At 41.7% G+C, this 12,420-nt stretch overlaps 1 long non-coding RNA gene across 1 annotated transcript; it reads left to right on the plus strand.

Moving 5' to 3' along the window:
• The first annotated feature begins 1,755 nt into the window (after positions 1 to 1,755).
• LOC112610292 lies at positions 1,756 to 3,557 on the plus strand. The gene is made up of 2 exons (XR_003116304.1): positions 1,756 to 2,471; positions 3,008 to 3,557. It is a non-coding gene; the product is annotated as an uncharacterized LOC112610292 (long non-coding RNA).
• The last annotated feature ends 8,863 nt before the right edge of the window (positions 3,558 to 12,420 follow it).

Raw genomic sequence — 12,420 nt, forward strand, 5'->3', positions numbered from 1 at the left:
GCAGGAGAATGGTGTGAACCCAGGAGGCGGACCTTGCATTGAGCAGAGATCGTACCACTGCACTCCAGCCTGGGCGACAGAGTGAGACTCCGTCTCATAAATAAATAAATAAATAAATAAAAATAAAGAAAAGAATAAAACAATTCTCTTTTCCCCCTCAGAAGAAACCACTTGAATTTTTTTAATTTCAGGGATGCCCCCTGAGAATTCTTCAGTGTCCTCTCTGTGTATAACACTATGCTGAGCTTTTGGAAGAGGATACCAAAGAAAACAAAATTAGGCCCAGTGCAGTGGTTCACACCTGCAATCCCAGCACTTCGGGAGGCTGAGGTGGGAGAACTGCTTGAGTCCAGGAGTTTGAGACCAGCCTGGGCAAAATGGCAAGACCCCGTCTCTACAAAAAAAGAAAGAAGGAAAACAAAACAGTGGGTAATGACTGCAAGAGACGAAGGAGTGAGTGGAGGAGGGGTCTCTGGTGCCCATCCTGTAAGTGCACCCTCCGCAAGTTGAGCAGTGCACGTGGGGTGTAGAGGCCTTCCAGACCAACAGGGGGAGCAGTGTGGGGCAAGAGGAAGAATATGAACTTTGATGTCTGCGTGCTTAGTTTTGAATCTTGGTCTCTGACATTTCTTATTTATTTATTATTTTATTTTATTTATTTTTTTGAGATGGAGCTTCACTCTTGTTGCCCAGGCTGGAGTGCAATCTCAGCTCACTGCAACCTCCACCTCCCAGGTTCAAGCGATTCTCCTGCCTCAGCCTCCCAAGTAGCTGGGATTACAGGCATGCGCCACCACGCCCAGCTAATTTTGTATTTTTAGTAGAGGTGGGGTTTCTCCATGTTGCTCAGGCTGGTCTTGAACTCCCGACCTCAGGTGATCCACCCGCCTCAGCCTCCTAAAATGTTGGTATTACAGGCATGAGCCACGACACTAGGCCTTTTACTTCTTATTTTATTTATTTATTTATTTTTGAGACAGAGTCTCGCTCTGTCGCCCAGGCTAGAGTGCAATGGCACGGTCTTAGCTCACTGCAACCTCCGCCTCCCAGGTTCAAGCAATTCTGTAGCCTCAGCCTCAAGAGTAGCTGGGATTACGGGCATCTGCCACCATGCCCAGCTAATTTTTTTTTTTTTTTTTGAGATGGAGCCTTGCTCTGTAGCCCAGGCTGGAGTGCAGTGGCACGGTCTTAGCTCACTGCAACCTCCGCCTCCCAGGTTCAAGCAATTCTGTAGCCTCAGCCTCAAGAGTAGCTGGGATTACGGGCATCTGCCACCATGCCCGGCTAATTTTTTTTTTTTTTTTTGAGATGGAGCCTTGCTCTGTAGCCCAGGCTGGAGTGCAGTGGCACAATCTCGGCTCCACCTCCTGGGTTCAAGCAATTCTCTGCCTCAGCCTCCTGAGTAACTGGCATTACAGGCATGCGGCACCAAGTCTGGCTAACTTTTGTAGTTTTGGTAGAGACAGGGTTTCACCATCTTGGCCACACTGGTCTTGAACTCCCGACCTTGTGATCCACCTGCCTTGGCCTACCAAAGTGCTGGGATTACAGGCGCGAGCCATTGTGCCCGGCTGGTCTCTGACACTTCTAAGCTATGAAGCATTAGGTAAATTTCTGGCCATCTCTGACCCCCATCTATGAAAGACTCGTAGGTGGTTGAAATTGCACCACATGTACAATATCTGGCCCAATGTAGGAAATGTGTAAATGTTAGCTTCATCCCCCAGGGAAGCCCACTGAGATCCATATGAGTCCTTTGTCTGTGTCTCCCCATAATGTGACCTTTAGAAGTTGCCAATGGCCCACCCAATACCCAACCGTGATTTTTCTGAGATAATCTGCCCTAGGTGTGTGAGAGGAAAGGCGAAGAAGGCAGTCAGGAGGATTCACTCGCTGGGGAGCTGGGTAGGATCCTATCTCCTCCTACATCCAGAGCATGCAGGCTCCATTTAGATACAAAGGGGTCAGATTGGGTTACTGGGGAGAAATTGAGCCCCTTTGATTCTGCGGTTCTGTGGGTCTAAATCTGGCAGCTCCTTGGCTATCCACCCCCAGGCTTTGTGATTGGTTGGCTGTGGTTGGTGGGGGGGCAGGAAGCTGCTGGTGGAGCTGCAGCATCCTTCAGTCTCAGGCCCCCAGGAGGGGGAGGGGAAAGAACAAGGGCTGAGCCGTGGAGGGAAGAGGAGCCATTTCTCTCCACCGATTGCAACCTCCGTGCTCACAGCTCACGTTTCACCAGAATCCAGGGGCCTGGTCGGCCTAGGAATCCACAATGCTGGATATTTTCATCCTGATGTTCTTTGCTATCATAGGCCTGGTCATTCTGTCCTACATTATCTATCTGCTCTAGTGGCCTGGAGCTGCGGCTGGAGCCTGCTGGAGAACAGCTCAGAGGGAAGGATGGAGCTGAATGGCCGAGTGCCCTGCTTGCTGACGCACCGGTGGATTTTTGCTTCTGGCTGTTATCTCGGGTATTGATTTAAAAAAAAAAAAAAAAAAAGGAAAGAGTTTGCTTTCCTATTTTTTTTCTCAGACCACTCTGAAAAGAATAAGAAATGCCAGCTTCTTTCTTTGGGACCTAATTTAAAATAAGAGTTTAAAAATTACAAATAAAATCTACAATGCAAAGGAGTTTTAGGCAGAATGGGTTGGGAGTGATGGGTGTGGTGGGGAGGGACTATTATTTCCTAATTTCTTCTTCAAGTTAGGTGCGCAAACTCAAGTTGTCTATTTTCTTCCGGTAATTAAAGATAAAACACATCTTTGCATGTCAGCATACTTGCAACATAGTTGTTTACGACTCTGCTTGTATAATTGCATTACTTAATTATTGACTCATTCTTATTTGAGGGTGAGACAGCAAATAATTTTACTTGGGGTGGGGCTTTCAGGGAGATGTCCCAACTGTGGGATTTGGTGGAGAGGAGGGAGGAGCTCCTGGTACTTGGGAGCTGATACCTTTGCAGCTGTCCCCATCTAAGCCTTTTTATTTCTGGGTTTCTTACAGCTCCTGGTCTCTCCAGTCCAACAAGAGGTCTCTCATCCACAGCAGCAGTCCCGCTGCCCAGCAGACCTCTTTCAGAGCCTTCCAGACATGGCTGACCCCTGGCAAGCAAGGGGCTTTTTGAGCTGAGAGGCACTTGGCTGGGACATCAGGAATTCATGGACATGGCTGGCAGATACTGCATGTGTTTGAGCTGTAGATAGAGGGGATTGAGAACAGAAAGTTGAAATGGAGACTTATTAAAGTTACAGTGGAGAACTGCTCAAAAATTCATTTTGAATTAAGGAAACTTAAATGAATTTAAGTTTCCTTAGATCTAAATGCAACTGCACATTACACTCAAATATGTTCCTTCCTTCTCACACACAGGGCTCCCTTGTGAAACTCAAGGGGAAGTTCAAGTTGTCCATCTTCACCTATGAAGTAGTCACTTTATCACTGTCTTTACAGATTGCACAATCTGGGGTTTTGTGGTTTCTCTTGTCTCACTCTCCAGCCAGGAAGAACTTGTCATTTGAGTTTTTAAAATTTATCATTTCTTCCCTACCTCAAACCACTTGTATCCCAGTTTCTCATTTAAAGGGAGAAATGGTTATATAGTCCTCATCCTTGCAGCTGATTGAATTATAAATGATAGAAACAAGATGGCTATACTTATTTAGGAAAAATCTCTTACCCCAAAATGAGTGGGTGTGTGTGTGTGTTTTGTCAAAGATCTTTTCTGGAAAAAAAAAACTTTCCACATAGTTCTCTGACCCATTAGAGTTGAAGAAACTATATATTTTGGGATTCAAAGTAGAATTGGCTTGCAAATCTGGGGTGTTTATTCCTTTTACAAGTCTGTCGTAATTGTTCTACATTTAATTTTCCCTTCTCACTTAAAAATAAACAAGGAGAGTCAGGCGCGGTGGCTCACACCTGTAATCCCAGCACTTTGAGGCGGGCAGATCACCTGAGGTCAGGAATTGGAGACCAGCCTGGCCAACATGGTAAAACCCCATCTCTAATAAAAATACAAAAATTAGGCACGGTAGTGCGTGCCTGCCGTCCCAGCTACCTGGGAGGCTGAGGCTGAAGAATCGCTTGAACCCGGGAGGCAGAGGTTGTAGTGAGCTGAGATCATGTCACTGCACTCCAGCCTGGGAGACATAGTGAGACTACAACTCAAATAAAATAAAATAAATAAATAAATAAATAAGGAGAAAGGTTAAATTAATAGCTTTTAGTAATAACATTGTGTCCAATTTCCATGTTTTAGAACAAAAATTGAGGCATTATATGTCACAATTAAAATGGAAAAGTTGCATTTAAAAATTACGGACAAGGCCAGGCACAGTGGCTCACGCCTGTAATCCCAGCACTTTGGGAGGCCGAGGCAGGTGGATCACTTGAGGTCAGGAGTTTGAGACCAGTCTGACCAACATGGTGAAAACCTGTCTCTACTAAAAATACAAAAATTACGTGGTGTGGTGGCAGGTGCCTGTAATCCCAGCTACTCAGGAGGCTGAGGCAGGAGAATGGCTTGAACCTGGGAGGCGGAGGTTGCAGTGAGCTGAGATCACACCCCTGCACTCCGGCCTGGGTGACACAGCGAGATTCCATCTCAATAATAATAATAATAAAAACATAAGAATTATGGACAAGAAAAAACACAATTCTGGAAGCTTTGTTTTGGCAACAGATTATGTGACTTTGCATAAGTCATTTAAACTTCAGGGCTAGGCCAGGCACTATGGAACATGCCTATAATCCCAGCATTTAGGGAGGTAGAAGCAGGAGGATAGCTTGAGGCCAGGAATTCCAGACCAGCCCAGGCAACATAGCGAGACCCCCATCTCCACAAAAATAAAAAATAAAATAAAAATAAATAAATACATAAGCTTTAGGTCTTCTGTTTATTCTGTCAAATGAAAGTGTTAGGCCAAGGTCGCATTATCTCTTTGGAAACTACATCATTGAGAACAGAATTCCCATAGAACAAACTCTTAATAGGTCACTGGTAGTCCCCCTTTTCTGAATATTCTCCCCAACATGACATTTTATAGTGAAAATTTAACTGCAAAACTCCCTTGTTTTTTTGCACCAACAGCCAGATTTTGATGAGAAAATGGCCATTATTTATTTACTCCAAATATATATATTATGTCAGTGATAATTTGCCTAAACTGTTTCAGGAATATTAACAAGTATGATACTGCATTGTGGTATACTGCAAAAAGATAGGTAATCTGACATACATAGATGCAAGAAGCATGACTGTGAACCTGGATATATTTAGGAATGATCTTCAGTGGAGTCCTTGACGTGACATTTTCCACTAAAATATTCTTCTAACTCCAGTATAACTTAGTGTTTCAAACTACAATTTCCCTCTTCAAGCCAAGACAGCAGCTCTACATCCTTACCTAGGTAATTCAGGCAAGTGCCAGTATTTTGGAGGAGTTCAAATTAGAGTTAGTTATGACGGTATAGATCTTTAAGGTATAGTCTAACCAAGCTTGCTCTGGCCTTTTGTGACATCAAGGCTTCTCAGTCTGTATTCTTACAAAGTTGAACCAACTAATCAATTCAGTGAAAAAAAACCAGCAGATTTCACTCATGCACTGGTGACATATACCACTGGTATTGGGTACAGTGTAAGGAGAGAAGATTACCCATCTCTTCAGTTGTAAAATAGGATTTAAAAAAAATCAATACATTTTGGAAAAAATGTATGACTTTGTGTTTATATTTATGCAACAGTATGCTAGCTTATAACAGGGTTTTACTGTATTATTTTGATAGTTGTTTAAATTTTACATTTAAACTATTTGTATTTTGGCATCCCAAAACATAATAAAACACTGAAAAAAGTTACTTCTGTAATATAAGGTTTTGTATAAATTTTATAAATCTGTGTCATAGGGTAATTTTGTCCAATAAAATGTCAATGAAATAAAAACCACTCTGAATAGATTACTTAGAAAAAATCAAGTGACAATGCTAAGAATCATTACACTAATACCTGCTTTCTTGATGAAAACGGGGTTTGTGGGGAAGAATGATGTATTTTATTTATTTTATTTTTGTTTTTTGAGACGGAGTTTCGCTCTTGTCACCCAGGCTGGAGTGCAATGGAATGATCTCGGCTCACTGCAATCTCTGCCTCCTGGGTTCAAGCAATTCTCCTGCCTCAGCCTTCTGAGTGGCTGGGACCACAGGCATGCACCCCTATGCCTGGCTAATTTTTGTATTTTTTTAAAGTAGAGATGGGTTTTCATCATGTTGGCCAGGTTGGTCTGGAACTCCTGACCTCAAGTTATCTGCCTGCCTCAGTCTCCCAAAGTGCTGGGATTACAGGTGTGAGCCACCATGCCTGGCCAAAATGTCATTTTGATTTTAAATTACTCAAAAATAGGCCGGGCGCGGTGGCTCAAGCCTGTAATCCCAGCACTTTGGGAGGCCGAGGCGGGTGGATCACGAGGTCAGGAGATCGAGACCATCCTGGCTAACATGGTGAAACCCCGTCTCTACTAAAAATACAAAAAACGGCCGGGCGCGGTGGCTCAAGCCTGTAGTCCCAGCACTTTGGGAGGCCGAGGCGGGTGGATCACGAGGTCAGGAGATCGAGACCATCCTGGCTAACATGGTGAAACCCCGTCTCTACTAAAAATACAAAAAACTAGCCGGGCGTGGTGGCGGGCGCCTGTAGTCCCAGCTACTCGGAGGCTGAGGCAGGAGAATGGCGTGAACCTGGGAGGCGGAGCTTGCAGTGAGCCGAGATCGCGCCACTGCACTCCAGCCTGGGTGACACAGCACGAGACTCCGTCTCAAAAAAAAAAAAAAAAAAAAAATTACTCAAAAATAATGGGACTTTTCCTTAGTAAGGCATCAAAGCACAACTGAAGTGGAAAATTGTCTTTGTAAATTACATGCTTTGGCTTTATCAAACTATAAATATTTTCAAAAAGTCTAGAGTATCCTCTTCTAAGTCAGTTTTGCACCCATCTATTTTAAACAAAAATAAAACCAAAGTCATATATTAAGAGGGGAACAGAAAAAATCATTGACACAACGCCCATTATAAAATCAATCACACTAAGGCAGATACATTTAGAAATGTTTAAGAACATCTTTGTACTTAAAATTTAAACTGTGAGACTGCCAGGCACGGTGGTGGCTCACGTCTGTAATCCCAGCACTTTGGAAGGCTGAGGCAGGTAGGTCACTTGAGGTCAGGAATTGGAGACCAGACTGGCCAACATGGTGAAACCCCATCTCTACTGAAAATACAAAATTAGCTGGGCGAGGTGGCACATGCATGTAATCCCAGCTACTCAGGAGGCTGAGGCAGGAGCATCACTTGAACCCAGAAGGTGGAGGTTGCAGTGGGCCGAGATTGCACCACTGCACTCCAGCCTGGGCGACAGAGTGAGATTCTGTCTCAAAACAAAAAACAAAAAACTGGTCGGGCGTGGTGGCTCAAGCCTGTAATCCCAGCACTGTGGGAGGCCGAAACAGGCGGATCACGAGGTCAGGAGATCGCAACCATCCTGGCTAACACGTGAAACCCCATCTCTACTAAAAGATACAAAAAACTAGCCAGGCGAGGTGGCGGGCACCTGTAGTCCCAGCTACACGGGAGGCTGAGGCAGGACAATGGTGTAAACCTGGGAAGCGGAGCTTGCAGTGAACTGAGATCCGGTCACTGCATTCCAGCCTGGGCGACAGAGCAAGACTCCGTCTCAAAAAAAAAAAACCAAAAAACAAAAAGACAAAAACAAAAAACAAAACGGTGGCTCATGCCTGTAATCCCAGCACTTTGAGAGGCCAAGGTGGGCAGATCACGAAGTCAGGAGTTCGAGACCAGCCTGGCCAACATGGTGAAACCCCGTCTTTACTAAAAATCCAAAAAAAAAAAAAAAAGTTGGGCATTGTGGCACGTGCCTGTAATCCCAGCTGCTCAGGAGGCTGAGGCAGGAGAATTGCTCGAACCCAGGAAGCGGAGGTTGCAGTGAGCCAAGATCACACCATTGCACTCCAGCCAGGGCGACAGAGCAAGACTATGCCTCGAAAAAACAAACAAAAAACAAACAAAACAAAAAACAAAAAAACACTGTAAGAGGCCGGGCACTGTGCTTCATGCCTGTAATGCCAGCACTTTGGATGGCTGAGGGAAGCAGATCACCTGAGGTCAGGAGTTTGAGACCGGCCTTTCCAACAAAGTGAAACCCCAGCTCTACTAAAAATACAAAAATTAGCCAGGCGTGGTAGTGTGTGCCTGTGGTCCCAGCTTCCCAGGAGGCTGAGGCAGGAGAATCGCTTAAACCTGGGAGGCAGAGGTTTCAGTGTGACAAGATCGCACTACTGTACTCCAGCCTGGGTGACAGAATCTGTCTCAAAAAAACACTGTAAGATCTTATAGTCATGGGAAATTGCAGGTAATCCACAATATTTAATTACATATATTATTTTTTGAAACTGGTATTAAGCTATGATAATTATAGCATTTCTAGTTTAGCAGTAATTGGAATATTCATTGCTTATGGATTTAATCACTGAATTAAATAGCGGAACAGTGCAGAATACTGTTCTATAGATTACTGTTTATGAGTTATTGCTAGTAAATGAAATTATTTAATTTTATGTTAATATTAAGTGTAAGTATACACATACATAAATATACACCTAATTACAATATTAATTTATATTAAGACATTTCATTTTTTTGATCATGGTAGAGCTATAATTAACAGCTTAAATGAAGATAAGTTCCCCCACAAAAAACTCAATGACTTGCATAATGACAAACTCTGAACAAGTTGGAATGTTTTCAATTTTAACATAGTTTTATTAATATAGTAAATAAACAAAATTTAGCAAATATATTTAGTGTCAAAGAAATTTTACCATAAATACAATACTTCTGAAATAGCAATGCATATTTTCCAGTTATATGTACCTTTAAAAAAGCAGTGATCTCAGAATGTCTACAAGTATTACTATTATTATTTTAAGAGTCTTTCAAAGGGCAAATCATTGGGGTTTGTAGGGTTCTTTTTTCAGTCTCTAGTTATTTGAGGAATTTTCTGGAGTTATATTTTTCTTCTTCTTTTTTTTTCAATCTTGCCCTTAAATGGAATATATTTGTTTTCTCGATGAAAAGAATGCAATCTTAGTCCTTTGGAAATTTTTTCTTTTTTAACCTGGAGAAGACTGTTCAATGCAGCTATCTTTCAGGTCACCTTTCCTAGCTTAGTAATGCTTCAAAAACCAAGAAGCATATGTCCATATCCTGATTTCTTACAGGTTTCACAGTTACCTGCTGGTGGAGGTGCTACAGAAGTCACATTGTTAGTAAGATATCCAATAACCAAAGAGGCTTTTGTAATAGCCTTACTTTTACCTTTCACAATATTTATTGACATAAAAACCTTTAATCATACAATTGAGTACTATTTGCATAAAGAGGTTAACCTTTTAGTAACAATCACAAAGAGGTTAGTATTTGTTATTCATTGACATAAGATGGTATTTCCAGCTGCACCTTCTGTCGGGTATCTCATAATTGGCATGAGAAGGAATCCTCCAAAAAAGTGTTAAAGTTTCATAGTTTCACAAGGTACAGAGAGTTTATCACAAGTTGTACATTTTCAATTAGTTTCTCAGGAAGGTAGCATCATTAGTTTGTTAGTACTATTATGGTGCATGGTGTGTGTAGAAACAATAATAAAGATAAAGATAATAATGTGTTATTGAACTTGCCTTCTACAGGGAGTAAAAAATCATTCTACAAATCAAAGTCAAAGGAGGCTGAGGAAATCATTACAAAAAGGAAAAAGGAGCTGGGCGCCGAGGTCTGCTAATTTAGGCCAATCTTTTTTTTTTTTTTTTGAGTCAGAGTCTCGCTCCATTGCTCAGGCTGGAGTGCAATGGCGTGATTTTGGCTCACTGCAACCTCCGCCTCCTGGGTTTAAGCAATTCTCCTGCCTCAGCCTCTCAAGTAGCTGGGATTACAGGTGCCCGCCACCATGCCTGGCTAATTTTTGTATTTTTAGTGGAAACAGGGTTTCACCACACTGGCTAGGCTGGTCTCTTGGCCAGGCTTGTCTCGAACTCCTGACCTTGTGATCTGCCCGCCTCGGCCTCCCAAAGTGCTGGGATCGTGAGTCACCACGCCCAGCAGCCAATCTTCTACTTTAAAAAACAGTACAGGCTAAATTATCTGACTTGTTAGTACTTTACATAGTTATGTTGTTATGACTGTTCCAGAGTTAGCTAGAAATTGACAGTCTCCTAACATTTTTAAACTATTCATATTCCAAATTCTCTTTTTTTTGTGACAATATGACTGCCTATACCATCACTTAAACATTGATAGTAATGGTAAGAAAAACATATGCTTTTAAAAGTTAATTTCCCCTTTAAAATTTGACATTACACTTCCTCATGACAAAGGTATTCAGCAAAAAAGAATGGACCACCGAATTGAAAAAACTGCAAATTTGGTCATAAATGTTATTTATAATTTTTAACAATTGAGTGGACAATTTGTCAGCTTGCTTTTTATTGATGGCAGAATGACACAGTTTATTTCCTGCACCCAAAGAATGAATCAAACTTTTTATGTTCCAAATTTTTGGTAAGGATGATATAATAATCTCACAATTATTAAGAATAATGAAATAAATAATGTGAGGGTTTTTTTTAATTACAGCAGCAGTCATGTCAGTTCAAGTGTATAAAGAAGATTCAAAACCCAGACCAAATATGTTTTACATGCTTCTTTTGTAAACTTGCTAAAAACAATTGCTGTGGAGACTGGGATCATTCAAGGAATTCAAGGAAACTTTACAATGCAAAATTTCTTTCTCTAAGGAAATGAAATCTAGAATCCATTTACTAAAATATTAAAAATATTCACTATTGCCGGGCATGGTGACTTACACTTGTAATCCTAGCACTTTGGGAGGCTGAGGCGGGTGGATAACCTGAGGTCAGGAGTTTGAAATCAGCCTGGCCAACATGGCAAAACCCTGTCTCTACTAATGATACAAAAAAATTAGCCAGGTATGGTGGCACACGCCTGTAAGTCCCAGCTACTGGGGAGGCTGAGGCAGGAGAATCGCTTGAAGCAGAGAGGCGGAAGTTGCAGTGAGCCAAGATTACACCACTGCACTCCAGCCTGGGCAGCACAGTGAGACTCAGTCTCAAAAAAAAAAAAAAAAAAAAAATTCACAATCTATATTTAAATATTTCACTTTTTTTTTTCCTTATTTTTTCTTTCCCTCACAGGTAGTTGAAGAGGTATGTTCTTAACTTGGAATAACCAATGTTTTGATAAATCTATGCTTTGCAAGCATGTATAGGAAAAAAGAGAGGGGAAAATGAAAAATCTAAGGTATTATTTTATACTCTGATATCTGCCAACTTTTAATCTTTATAATTCAATTCCATTTATAATTCACTGAGGGTGAATTCTTAAATTGAGAAGAAGAAAATGAAACCAGGATAAAAGCAAGAACTTTGTTTTTGCATAAATATGCTAATGAAAAACTGGAGAAAAAAATTCCGGCCACCAATGGAATTACAGTTGGAAAACCCATCTAAGAAAGACAGTTAAACTTCTCACCCTGCAGAGATGAAGGTTAAGTGCCTTTACTACTGAAATATAATAAAATCCTGTTTTCACAATTTGTATTTTCTCCACAATTTTCACTCTTCCTCAGTCCTATTCATCTCTCACTGAGACCCTCTTACCAAACATTTGAGAATTTCCTACACTTTACACCCTACTTCTGCAGATACTTTCCATATCCTCTAGTGTTTCTTCCCTTCATCAGCTCCAAAGGTGAATTAAATCAAGAGCGTGGGTAAAGAAAGCCAGCCTCTGAGAAGTCCAGGTGGAAGCAATGTGTCTTCAGAAGTAAAGTGCTCAAACCCAAGGAGAAAAAAATGGGATGGGAGATCCAGGAGGACTCCAGCATTATTTCAGCCCTGTCAAGTACTATTATTATCTACTTTAATAGTAAAAGTAAAAGCAGTAGTGGCAGATGCTAGTCAGGCTGAAATAGTCCTGCAGCTTCTTGGAATCTATATACTTGAGTGAAGAGAACCGAACCCTACTCTCTCATGGGCTGCTGTAAACCACTCATACTTTTACTTTCCTTCGTCAAATCTCGTTTGTTTTGTTTTGTTTCTTTTTTTTTAGAAACAGGGTCTCACTGTGTCACCAGGCTGAAGTGCAATGGTGCAATCATAACTCACTGTAGCCTTCAACTCCTGGACTCAAGGGATCCTCCTGCCTCAGCCTCCAAAATTTCTGGGATTACAGGCTTGAGCCACTGCACCCAGCCAAATCTCACTTTTTAAGAGAGGGAGAAAAGCTTTAGGAAGAAGTAAAAACTATTTGTAAAGATTATTCCGGCAGCAGAACA

This window comes from Theropithecus gelada, chromosome 16, assembly GCF_003255815.1.
Source record: "Theropithecus gelada isolate Dixy chromosome 16, Tgel_1.0, whole genome shotgun sequence".
NCBI classification, from domain to species: Eukaryota; Metazoa; Chordata; class Mammalia; order Primates; family Cercopithecidae; genus Theropithecus; species Theropithecus gelada.